At 44.4% G+C, this 13,325-nt stretch overlaps 1 protein-coding gene across 3 annotated transcripts in view; it reads left to right on the top strand.

Moving 5' to 3' along the window:
• plxna2 (plexin A2) overlaps positions 1-13,325 on the top strand; it is a 305,307-nt gene that overhangs the window by 148,672 nt on the left and 143,310 nt on the right. The gene's annotated exons all lie outside the window — the stretch shown is intronic.

Consider the following 13,325-nt stretch of genomic DNA (forward strand, 5'->3'; position numbering starts at 1 on the left):
TGATGGCCTCTGCTGCTTCCTTATTAACTCCTCACATGCTGACTGAAGCATACACCTCATTACTGGCTGCATTGACAGCCCGGGATCCCGTAGAGAGACACTCACACAACTTGGACAAAGACGGCACAGAGATGGATCGAAAGAGGTACAGTGAGGTGACAGGCATGAAGGTCGTCACACAGACAAGCAGCCCAGACAGGTGGGTCAAAATGGGTCCAGACCGGTGGATTGACAGACAAGAAGGCCACTCAGAAAGTCAGAAAGTGAATGCTGGCAGCGATATAAATATATTTATAATGAGGAAGGACGTGGACATTTTCAATCACCCATAAGAGCTGACCCAGAGATAAATGTAGAGTTACAGGAGACTGCAGATTGTAATTAACAGTAGCCTGTTGATGCAGACACTCTGAAATAAACTTTATCAGGGCAAATATCCATGGTAAATTGGCACAATTGGTATTAGATTTTTTATTTAGGTTTTTTTGTGAGCTGTTCTTACAACCAAAGACATGGATTTAATGAAACTGTGTCTCCTCTCGCGTGAATTCCACAATAATACACAGCTGCAGACCTGGAGACCACATATTCATGTTAACGCGTCAACTTCAGCCTGTTGTTTGTACTCGCCACTCTGGCTCTCCATCAGGTGGTTTTAATGTTGGAATAACATCAATTTGAAGAAGTAATCCATGTGAAAACGCACTCCGGGAGTTTATTAGGCAGTCTGTAAAATCACGGTCACATTCTGGCCTGGTTGTTGAGAGCTCCTGAAGAAAAGATCCACCCATCCAAGATAAGACTCATCCCTGACCTACAACCGGAGTGTGTAGGTCAGGGATGCCCAGTCCTGGTCTGGGGGGGTCTGCTACCGAGTATGTTTTAGTGTTTTCTCTGCTCTGACACACTTTGGTTCTGCAGAACTTATGAGCTTCTGAACAGGTGATTCAAACACTGAGTCAGGTGTGTTTCAGCTTCAATCAATCAATCAGCCTTTATTTATGAAGCACCTTACAGGCATGAGCATGCCACCAAGGTGCTGTACAACCATGGACGTAATTTTGGGGGAGGACAGGGGGGACATGTCCCCCCCACTTTTTCCAAAGTCAAGTTTTGACCCCTGCACTTTTTACCATCCAAAAACAATATTACGCTATATTAAATTGACATTGGTTGAGCTCTAGGAGCAAGCAGAAACAACCGTTTGTGTTGAAACCTGTTTCCCATTAGAGCATACTATAAAGATACCCCCCCCTTCCATGTGTCCCCCCCACTTCTAAAGTGAAAATTACGTCCATGTGTACAACAGAAGAATAAAACAATAAAACATATAGCGCCACAGACATACTTAAAACCACAAAGAAGAATTACAACATATAAAACATTAGCAATTGCTAACGCACAGAATTAAAAGCCAGAACGTAAAAGTAGGTTTTCAGCCTCATTTTAAAAACCGCTACCGATGGAGAGCCCCTAATAGTTAGGGGCAGTGCGTTCCACGGTTTCGGACCCGTAACAGAGAACCCCCTGTCCCCTCTCAACTTCAACCTGGCCTTAGGAGCCACATGTAGCAGCTGGTTCTCAGAGCGGAGTGACCGGGCCAGAACATATGGCTGCAGCAACTCCGTCAAATAGGTTTGAGCCACACCGTTCAGCGCCTTGAAAACCATTAAAAGAAGTTTAAAACAAATTCTAAATTTAGCCACGATGGGACGAGGTCTTCTGCTGTCCACTCGTCTAGCTCCAAGGCGATGTACCCGGTGAAAGGTGATGTTTTTTTACCGTTTCTTCAGGTATCTTCATTTGGGTCTGGAGAAAGTTTTTTATTGTTTGCTCGCAGTTCTCCGCCCCTCCAGCCTGCTCCGGCAGGCCTGCAGACACCAGATTATCCCTCATGCTACGGGCCTGAAGGTCCAAAACCGTCTCCTTCAGAGTTTTGTTGTCCTGGGTGATCCGCGTCATTCCCTCTTCCAGGGAAGAAACGGACTTCCGCAGAGACGCGTTCTCAGCAGCGAGCCGCTCCACCTGCTCCTGGCTGAACTCCAGAGATGTTCGGAGGTTCTGAAACTCCTGGTGTAGAACCTCAAGCAGATGAAGACGCCCCTCAAATCCCAGAAGCCGTTTATCTATAGAATCTAATAATTCTAATACGTCCTTCCGGGGAGATGAGGCCTCAGGCGAGTCCTGAGGACGACTCCCTTTGGTCCCAGGTGTTTCAGGCTCAGCTGCTGATTTCTTCGGACCCATGACGAAAACTTCAAAAACTTCGTCAATATAATTTAACAAACTTTCTAAATTTCCTTCACTTACCTCCAGATTGAGCGAGTTATATTTAATTTTTTGCGCTGTCAGTAGTTAAATTAGGCAAAAATGCATCTGAATTGTTTGTGAGTGTTTGCTAACGAGCTGCCATCAGCTTCAAACCCTGCTGTGTCCGGTGATCGGCCGTCAGCGCATGCGCATCACACTCTCGTGGTTTAAAACAAATTCTAAAATCAACAGGCAGCCAGTGGAGAGCAGTCAAAATGGGTGTCACGTGTTCATGCTTCCTTTTGTTGTACAAGAATCTTGCTGCAGCATTCTGGACAAGCTGCAGCCGGTTTACAGCACCCTTACTTGCACCAAATAAAACAGAATTACAATAGTCGAGTCATGAGGTAATAAAAGTTGTCTACCTAACCACAAAGACTGTAGTTACATTCCCCTCAAAAGATACAATATTTATCTCCGGCTTATAGGGATGTGTACCTTTGGCATTTGAATTGATTCGGTACCAATTCCCAGTACCTACGAATCAATACCGGTGCTTAACGGTACCAATTTTTGATACGTTTGAGTTTAATATTTTAATTCTCTTTTATAATTAAATATATATATTTTTCTCAATATATATAACCATATTTGATAAATATCTTGATAAATATACAACTGTTTGTATTTTAACATCGTCCTTGTAGTTTTATAAGCTGATAATTAAACTGAAGCAAACATCTTTACTGTGAACTAAATTTACTGTGTATCTTCATTCCTTTTACCATCTTTTTTCATTTGATTTTTCCTACTGGGAAGTTAGAAATTCCGAGAAGAAAGTGAACGCACCATTAGCTGATAACAATGGTGGCAATGGAAGCTAACATATCAAGCTAACGTTATCTTAAACAGTTTATTTAGCTGCTGGAGCAGATTAAAACGATGATGCCTCACACTTAGATCGTTGTCACTGGTTTCATCTTCACCTAATCACCCGTTGCATTTAGTAAAGTGAAGCCAAACTTTAGAGCGCGTTCATGTCGGAAATTCGGAGTTCTGAGGAGAAACCGAACGCACCATTAGCTAAACGGAAGCTAACATATCAAGGTAACGTTATCTTAAACATTTTATTTACCTACCGGAGCAGATTAAGATGAGGATGTCTCACTTAGATCGTTGTCGCTGGTTTCATCATCACCCAGTTACCCATCACATTTAGTGAAGTGGACCCAAACTTTAGCGTGCGTTCTTTCTACCATGCTGCTTTGTTTACAACTGGCTCGCAGCGGCCGACGACATAACGCTCTTGCGCATGCGCAGCTGTCTAGGCAAGTTCTCGTTGTGAAGGGCGGGTACCGAAACGAGGCACCGTTTGAAACGACGTGAATCGGTGCTCTGACGGTATTATGGAATTCGGTCGGTACCTTAAAAAGTACCGAATTCGGTACCCATCCCTACCGGCTTATAAATGTGTCTGACTTTCAAGGGAAAACACCTTTCACATTCATAGCTCAACAATCATATTAGTGTGTGGGTGGTGTTTGTTTATTTTGTTAAACATCTCAGTTCAATAAAGAAAAGTTGACAGACATTTTCTAAAATGATAGTTCAGATTATTTAGCGTGGGTTTTGGTGCAACGGTTTGTGATCATTTAATAGTTGACGTGTTACAGTGTGGAAGTACCTGCATACTTATAGGAAAGCATTTTGTAAGTTTACGAAACCATATTGAAACATGCTGCTAAGAATTGTCTGAGAATAAAGACGCTTTAAGGCATTTTTGGGAACAACTAGCTGTTAGCTTGTTGATCTGGTCAGCGCTATTTATTTCCCCAAACTGAATTAGCTCAGAGAGCTAACTGCACCTTGCAGGATAATAAATGTTAATAAAGTAACAACAGAAACCCACTTTAAAACAACCAGCTATCCATCTGAATCCCTGTTGGTATTTAATACGTGCAAAATCATAAAAGGTTCGGCAACATAAGTGAGCTTTTAGGGTGTTTAATAAGCATTTGGGGGTGCTATCAATGCACTGGTAACATCGTGGTAGGACCTGAAGTGGCTGCTTTTCCAGATGTTTTAGACCATTTGCATTGGGGGGGGGGGGGGGGGGTTGATGTCTGATGGTGTCTGAGTGGAGGACTTAGCTCCCCTGAGACTTCACCATAGCAGAAAAATAGACTATTATTGCACAAAGTCCCCATTTTAATGGCTTCACAGACAGTGAATTGCAGCATTGCGGCATTTGGAATCAACAGTAATATTCATGCATGTGCAGCATAAGATGTGCAGATGTAACACATTAGAAACGACCATTAGCAGCTAAAAGAATACATTAACAAAAATGTTAAATGTATATGTTGTTTTAAACTTGGGTTTCATTTACATAAGCCGTGCGTGCTTGCATGTGTGTGTGTGTGTGTGTGTGTGTGTGTGTGTGTGTGTGTGTGTGTGTGTGTGTGTGTGTACGTGTGTGTGTGTGTGTGTGTGTGTGTGTATACGTGTGTGTGTGTGTGTGTGTGTGTGCGCGCACGTGCATGCGTGCTTGCGTGTGTGTGTGTGTACGTGTGTGTGTGTGTACATGTGTGCGTGTGTGTGTGTGTGTGTACGTGTGCGTGTGCGCACGTGCATGCGTGCTTGTGTGTGTGTACGTGTGTGTGTGTGTACGTGTGTGTGTGTGTGTGTGTGTGCGTGTGTGTGTGTGTGTGTGTGTGTGTGTGTGTGTACGTGCGTGTGTGTGTGTGTGTGTACGTGTGTGTGTGTACGTGTGTGTACGTGTGTGCGTGTGTGTGTGTGTGTGTGTGCGCGCACGTGCTTGGGTGTGTGTGTGTGTGTGTGTGCGTGTGCGTGCGTGCTTGCGTGTGTGTGTGTGTACGTGTGTGTGTGTGTGTACGTGTGTGCGTGTGTGTGTGTGTGTGTGTGTGTGTGTGTGTGTGTGTGTGTACGTGTGTGCGTGCTTGCATGTGTGTGTGTGTGTACGTGTGTGCGTGTGTGCGTGTGTGTGTGTGTGTGTGTGTGTGTGTGTGTGTGTGTGTGTGTGTGTGTGTGTGTGTGTAGTCCTAATGCACTTGGAAAGCTCCTTGTTTCCATCTCTTAAATTTCAGTGCGGTCCTTTAAACCAGTTGCCAAGCCTTGTGGAGGGAGGCTGAGAGTTCAAAGTGGGCAGCCAGCATGGATATCATTTCCTCCTTTAGCCTCCTTACTGAATTACTACGCAAAGAAGCCACCTCCGCGAGCAGCCACACAGAGAGAGCGAACACGAGTGAAGCAGGAAGAAGAGAAGAGAGAGGGGGAGATGTAGAGATAAACAACCGTGAGAAACGGTTGGTGTTGCAGCTTGGGACTGTTCGTTCATGTTGGCAGGATCCATCCTAAGATCTTTACCTTGTGCAACAATGTGTGTCTAGAAAGACGAGACGCCTGTGGAGATATCGTTAGCAGTGTTTGACATTTTGCTTTTACTGTAACTGAAGCTGTCAGGCTATACCACAGATGCACACCAACAAACAAACCAACTCCATGTTTTCTGTACCGATTGTTACGCGTTGTTATGAAAACTGCACAAAGTGGCTGAAAATCAAAACTCTATTTTTTTTAAACAGCAGGTTCTGATATGAGTTATTTAACAGTGTTGGTAAAACCCTGAGGTCTTCAGTGACCTGCTGCATAAACTAACACACAAACACACACTTCTAGGTCTAGAACTACCCCTCTTTCTCTCCTCAACCCAAAAGAACATTCAAGTCATACATAATTGATACTCTTCTCTCTCTCTGTGTATTGATATGTTGGATGCCTCATCGATTCCCTCACCCCATCTCTTCTACGCTGGCTTTCCCTTCTCTGGCTCCAAACACCTTGTGACTCCTCCCTCGGGCTCCTCTGGCAGTTTTCTTCCAAACGCTGTCGTCTCCTAGCTGCCCCCTGCCCCATTCTGTATTGGTTCAAGAAACGCGCGCTAAACTTTCTATTTACACTTCTACTTTCCCATGACCCTTTACGTAACAAAGGTTGAGCTTTTATAGAAGGAATTCCAATCTTCTGTCCACTTTCATGTCAGAGTTTTACAGTTTTTTTTCGATTGCTAAAACGCGTTTTTCAAAACTGTACACACAAAACCCCAAACATAACACACAAATTCCTAAACCGTGGCTTCCCTTTGCAACAAAACCCTGCCATCACACATCGTAACATGTTCCCAAAATGGAACATGTGTTTTCATTTGGTAAACACAGCCACATTTTCACATGACACACACACACACACCATTCATTGCTTAAACACAAGTAGGCTTTGGGTGACCACTACCAAGCATGGAAAGAACACTGAAGAGCAAAACTGAAAACACAATCGTCTAAATAGAACACAATGAATTACACACTGAATGTATGACAGTGCCCACTTTTCTCTGAGACAAACATTAGACATCACACAAATTTTGAGACAAAACATTTGATTTTTACAGTCCCCCCCCCCAAGCATAATCATGGGGCATCATGCAGCCGGTCTCTGTCTGGCCAGAGGGCCTCATCAACATCAAAGGCGATGTCCTCCTGGTCCAAACAGCGCTGGAAGTACCGCCTCGAGTGCCTCATGAAGCCCTGACGGGCCTCAAAGGCCACATCTCTACAAGCCTCCTCCACGGCTTGAAGCAGTGGGACCTGGCTCTGTGGATTCCTTTCGTACACCTTCCACCTCCAGGCTGAGAAAAACTCCTCAGTGGGATTGAGGAAGGGGGAATAAGGTGGAAGGTATAAAATGGAAAACCGTGGGTGGTCCTGAAACCACTCATACACCTGGGTAGCCTTGTGGAAACTTACTTTTATGCCGCAGTCCCTGATTGCAAATTGCTCGCCAGACCCGAAAGTTTAGAGATTTGAATATTTGTGTGTTGTTGATTGAAGCTTTGAGAATTTATGTGGAAAGTGTGTGTAAACCTGAAAGTTGTGTGCTGTGTTTTGACAGCAAGGTAATGTGAAATTGACATCAGAGTGTAAAGGAGGAAAATCAGAGTTCTAATATGATAAGGAAATCTTAAGTAGAGATAAATTGAGTCAAGCGATTGGGAGCAGAAGTAGAGGTTGTGAAAATTGTGCCTCATGTTTGCTTTTTGAGTTTTAGCAATCGAAAAAAACTGTAAACCTAGACGATCTTATGTTCATAAATGATGGAGTTATAGCAGTTTAGGTTGAATCTTGTTCTTCTAAATGACTCTCAGGTTCAGGTACTGTGGCTTCAGAAAGTCCCACTGAGCTGTCGTCATTTTTTCTGTTCACCCGCGTTAGTGAGACGTGGTGTCCATCTTGGATGGGGTTGACTCCTTAATGCCAAAGCAGATGTGGAGTTTTTATCCGACTGCACTATCTTGAGGCTGTAAAACATCTATAATGCATACCACTCTAAGCCGTTCTCAGCACTTCCATGTTTACGCCCAAAAGCAACGTCTCCCGTTTATGAATGAGCTGGACAACAGAGCTACACACACTAGTTTTAAACCAGCAGCAGATCAACACATTGTTTTACATTTATTCATATAAAGACTTACTTGTCCATCCAGCGTCAAACGCTCGCACACGCTCTGTGATTGATGTCCGCATGTTCGCGGATGTCTATCTATGATAAATGATAATGACCCGCACTTGTATAGCGCCTCTCAGAGTAAGGACTCCAAAGCGCTTTACACTACAGTGTATCATTCATCCATTCATTCACACACACACATTCACACACTGGTGGGGATGAGCTGATGTAGCCACAGCTGCCCCCGGGCGCACTGACAGAGGCGAGGCTGCCGAGCACAGGCGCCACCGATCCCTCCGACCACCACCAGCAGGCAAGGTGGGTTAAGTGTCTTGCCCAAGGACACAACGACAGAATTCTCTTTCCGGAGTCGGGATCGAACCTGCAACCTTCCGATTACCGGACAACCCGCTCAGCCAGTTGAGCTAATGCTGAACGGCGCTCAGTCCAAATTACATGTAGCTCTACAGGACGGGGGGGGGGGGGGGGGGGGGGGACCAAACAAATAAATAAAAAAGATGTATTGGTTATCAATAAGACTATCAGTTTTACTGACTTCTAAAAATTCCTTTCAGGAATCAGGTACGAGCAAAGGTGGTGCTAAGTGTGTGGTGCTCATAGGATGTCTTTTAGCTTTTGCCTCACCACAATTTAGCTACATGTCTAAAATGTTAGTTTTTGGTTTAGATTAAAACTAGACTGACTTCACAAGTCAGATGTGTTTCTCTTTTTTGTTACTTGTTTTTTTTTTCCTTATTTATTTTTTATTCATCTGAATCCCGTTGGTCTGCTGAGACTTCAGAATGGCTGGAGAGAAAAAATACACTAAAGTGTGTTTTAATTGATTTAACATATAGTTACAGTTCCACATTAAGCTTTAGGAACAAATGGGAGACTTCAAAGTTCAAATTTTGGTCAAAAGGCGTATGCATGACCTGTTTCTTCCCCTTTTTTCCTGCCTGGCAGTTTCTCTCTTACCAGTCTGTTTCCTCTGATGAGCTGCCAAGGACCGGGCTGTGGTTGGGACTGGGGGCTTTGGGCTGGAGGAATGATGGAAGCTCAAATTTAGTCTGTTTATAAATGTGTTTTGTTTTTGGAAAGTGATCAGTGTTTTAAAAATCAGTTTTATCTCAACACCCCCCCTATTATCAGTGTTTTATAGCACATACCTGTCTCCAAGCCTCAGCCGTTTCCCTGTTTTGTTTTATTTGATCACATACCCAGTCTTCTGTTGTAACAGTGATTTGTTGTTTTCAAGTGACTCAAATCGGGGAGTTCAGACCAAATCATATGACTAAATATATTTGGGTGCTTTTTTTTTTAGTAAACAAATAGACGTAGAGATGCTCCACGCCATCTAGCCTTGACAATATCATTTGAAAGCTCTCATTTTCACAGCTAATCCTTTGTGGAGTACGCAAGATGCTGTCTCTCTCTCTCTCTCTCTCTCTCTCTCTCTCTCTCTCTCTCTCTCTCTCTCTCCCTCTCTGTCTTCCATGTTTGGCCACTTGGATCCTGTGAGTAATGCCACTCTGAATGCCACTTCGTCTGCTTCAAGATCAGTTATTCTAAAAGCCACACATTTTAAAAAGACCCAGCCTTCAGAAAAGGCGCTAATACGCTCGAGGCTTTATCTCTAAATTCAGCATACTTTTGTGTAACCTGAATAGAGCTAGCTTAAGACGGTTCAGTAATAAATGTTATTGTGTAAACGAAAATCAATATTCAGCTCCCTTTTTTCCCCCAGAAATCGTGTTTCTCTCAAATGACTCGTCGAGGAGCTTTGTGATCTCTTCTAACAAGGTCAACAACAACAACAACAGGAAGGAAAAACAAGCACGCTAGGAGCAGTTTTCTCGTCAAACGGAGCAGATACGTCGAAATAAGTGAACCTCTTGGGGATAAATGCTGTAGTTTTTATGTTGATGAGGTTGCTTGTGAGCTGCCATATTGTGCACGTCGCTGCAGTAATTACTTTAACACATTTGCTCCTGGAATGTGATTTTAAGCCCCCAAAGCTCCCAGCTGCTGTGCTATCTCAACATGTTGAACTCAAGCTTCCACCAGATCAGCACCGGCTCACTTATAGCAGTCAGGACCAACGGGACCATGACCCGCCGCATCTGTCACTAATAAAGCTGCTGGTAATTGGTGCCAGTCCTGAGGTGTGGCTGTCCTCTGACTAGCCCCTCACCTCTCCTCTCAGGGCCAGCCAGAATTTGGGGGAACATTGATGGAAGGCTTGGATGTCACCATGGACGTAATTTTGGGGGGGGACAGGGGGGGCATGTCCCCCCCAAGTTTTGACCCCTTCACTTTTTACCATCCAAAATCAATATTACACTATATTAAATTGACACTGGTTGAGCTCTAGGACCAAACAGAAAACAACCATTTGTGTTGAAGCCTGCTTCCCATGAGAACATACTGTAAAGATACCCCCCAGCCCCCATGCCCCCCCCCCCCCCCCCCCCACACACACACACTTCCAAAGTGAAAATTACGTCCATGGGTGTCACCAATGATGCCAGTTAAAATTCAAGAACGCCTTGTGTCCGTTTTCAACTTGGAGGGAGTTACAGTGAGAACTCATTGGCCGCATTAACTTGCAGGGGTTAATGAAAAACACATCTTGCAGTGTCACTCCTTTCCACAGCTGGAAAACGTCGTTGCATGCGTCTGCATAGCTCTACCAACGAATGATAGGGGAAAGCATGCTGCCGCCTTTCAAATGTGGCGTGCAACTGAAATATTGTCAACCCCGAAACAACAAACTAAACATTGGTTCCACCCTGGAAAACATTCTGTAAACCACTTAAATGTGTGCTTTTAAACCCCATAACGTATAGATTAATCTGACATATTATAAATAAAGTATTCTTAGCTTATTTATCGTAACTTGAACCATAAAATTATCTCAAAACTGCATGACTGTGGCTGACGGCAGCCACACCGACTGAAACATCAGACAGCACAACACAAGTAATGCATCCCAATTCTCATTCTTGGACCAACCATCACCTTTCATTCCAGCCTTTTAAACTTTGATCATCTGAGGATAAAAGTCATGTTAGTTAAACCTTGAGGGAAAAATGTGAGTTTATTTTTTATGGCTGCCATAAATCTGGTAAACCTGGTCAACTGTAGATGTGTATCCATCATTTCTGAGACTTGTCCTCTTAGCGGTTCCTAAAGCTGCACTTTTCTGAACTGATGTGTGGGAGTTGTATTAAAGTGTGTGCAGAAACACACCGTCAGACACTATTGTCTGAATTTTATCAACAGCAGGGACAAACTCACTAAACATGTAGAGTTGATTCTGTGAGCGTGTGTGTGTGTGTGTGTGTGTGTGTGTGTGTGTGTGTGTGTGTGTGTGTGTGTGTGTGCTTTTCTTGCTTGTGGTTCCTCGTGAGTGGACAAACCACTAGACACACAACAGATTTGCTTCAGTCTTAGAGATAACAGCAGATGGATTGTGAGTTGAGGAAAAAGGGACCAAATGAAAGCGAGCGAGTTAAAGACGAGGCTGTTGTGATGAGGAGCAGCCTCAGTTGGATTACTGCTAGAGCTGATTAAAGGTTCAGATGTCCTTGTGTTGGAAGCATTAATGTAAGAAACAGTGGCTGCAGGGTCGCCGTGGGAGGAAAACACTCAGGGGTCTGAACATTTCATTGGTTTCATTCATTCTGCAGCAACTATTTGCTCTGCCATTGTGCCTTTGTCATTAGTCTCCCTCTCTCTCTGTCTCTCTCTCTCTCTCTCACACACACACACGCACGCACACACACACACACACACACACAAACACACACTCACACTCTTTCTCGCCCCTCCCATGTTTTTTCTCTTCCTCTCTGCTGGAATGGGTATTGTGTTCATGATCGATGTACCTCATTCCAGTGACGTGATAGGCTGGCTGACTCTCATTAAAAATGGATAGGAGGGATGGGGGGGGGGGGGGGGGGGTACCAGAGTGTGCGTGTGCTTAAAAGGAGGTGTGGATGGCAGCAAGTCCCAGAGGTGCCAGCTGTTTACCATGTAGCTGGAGGTTTTAAGGTGGTGTTGGTGCTAGATGCGGATGCGTTCCCGAGGTCACAGCCTCAGCTGTTGCCTTGACGACAGCGTGCAAAACAGCTCCCTCTCCATTACTGGTGATAGCAGAATTTTCTCTCTTTCAGTTTCTTTTTCTTAGGCCCGGCCTGGTGATGCACATCTGGCTTCACAGAGCGGCTCCCATCAGAACTCAGAGCTGTGGGCCTTTCCCTCTCGGCTCTGCCTTCTTTTACAACGGTTTTCTTTCTTATTATTATTTGTATTTATTTATTTATTTTTTGCTGTCTGTCTTTGTCACTCCTTTCTCCCAACTTACCCTCCCTGTCTCTAGCCAACAGGTGCCATGAGCATGGCCTGGTCTCAGGGCAGCAGAGCAGAGGAACTGATATGGAGCCACCATTTGTTTTTAGGCTCACAGAAACTAGAGCAGATGAAATGCTTCCTGTTTCTATGTGATGCACGTTTATTATGAGACTCTGGTGCCGTAGCAGAACACTTCCATCTTCTGCTTTTAGCTATCTGTTCACAAGAGTGGGGGACATCCAGAAGGGTATTCACCATTTTCCTTTTTTTTTTTTTTTTTTTGATGTTTGGTAAGTAAACCTTCCTTAATGTGAGAGTACATCACCATACTTAACAGGCAAAAAACTATTACTAACTAGATGTGATGTATGAACCTATGTGTCAATGCGATGTTATCAGAACTTCCGTAGGAGAGCTGAGTTCTGGATGTAAAATCATTTGGTTTGCGTTAAGCTATGAAGTTGATTATTATCAAAAGCACATCAGACGCTACCCGTGTGTCTACTTTGCCCGTTCCGGAGACCTTCTTGGTGGATCCGAAGGTCAGAGAGGTCGGATGACTGATGCAGCTCTGCATTATTCCGTTCATAACTTTTACGGACAGGATTTCAAGACAGAGCCAAGGTGTTGAGGGGATCTGTTTATGTGGCCTAGGGATTGAGTCTATGCTTTTTGCAGATGATGTCGTCCTGTTGGCTTCATCAGAATGTAATCTCCAGCTCGCACTGGAGCAGTTCACAGCTGAGTGTGATGCAGCTCGGATGAGAATCAGCTTCTCTAAATCCGATGGTTTATGGTCTGACCATGGTCTTGAGTCGGAAAAGGTAGAATGCCTTTTCCGAGTCAGGGATGAGGTCCTGCCCCAAGTGGAGGAATTTAACTATCTCAGGGTCTTTTTCACAAGTGAGGGAAAGATGGAGCTCGAGACTGACGTCTGCGGTGACGCGGACCTTGCACCGATCTGGCGTGGTGAAGAGAGAGCTGAGCAATCTCTCGATTTACCGGCCCGATCTACATTCCTGCTCGCACCTATGGTCACAAGCTTTGGGTAGTGAGTGACGGAAAACATTAGATCACAAATACAAGTGGCTGAAATTAAATTTCTCCGCATGGTGGCTGGGCTCTCCCTCAGAGATAGGGTGAGGAGCTCAGCCATCTGGGAGGGGCTTGGAGTGGACCCGCTTCTCCTCCACATC

This window comes from Nothobranchius furzeri, chromosome 15, assembly GCF_043380555.1.
Source record: "Nothobranchius furzeri strain GRZ-AD chromosome 15, NfurGRZ-RIMD1, whole genome shotgun sequence".
NCBI lineage: Eukaryota > Metazoa > Chordata > Actinopteri > Cyprinodontiformes > Nothobranchiidae > Nothobranchius > Nothobranchius furzeri.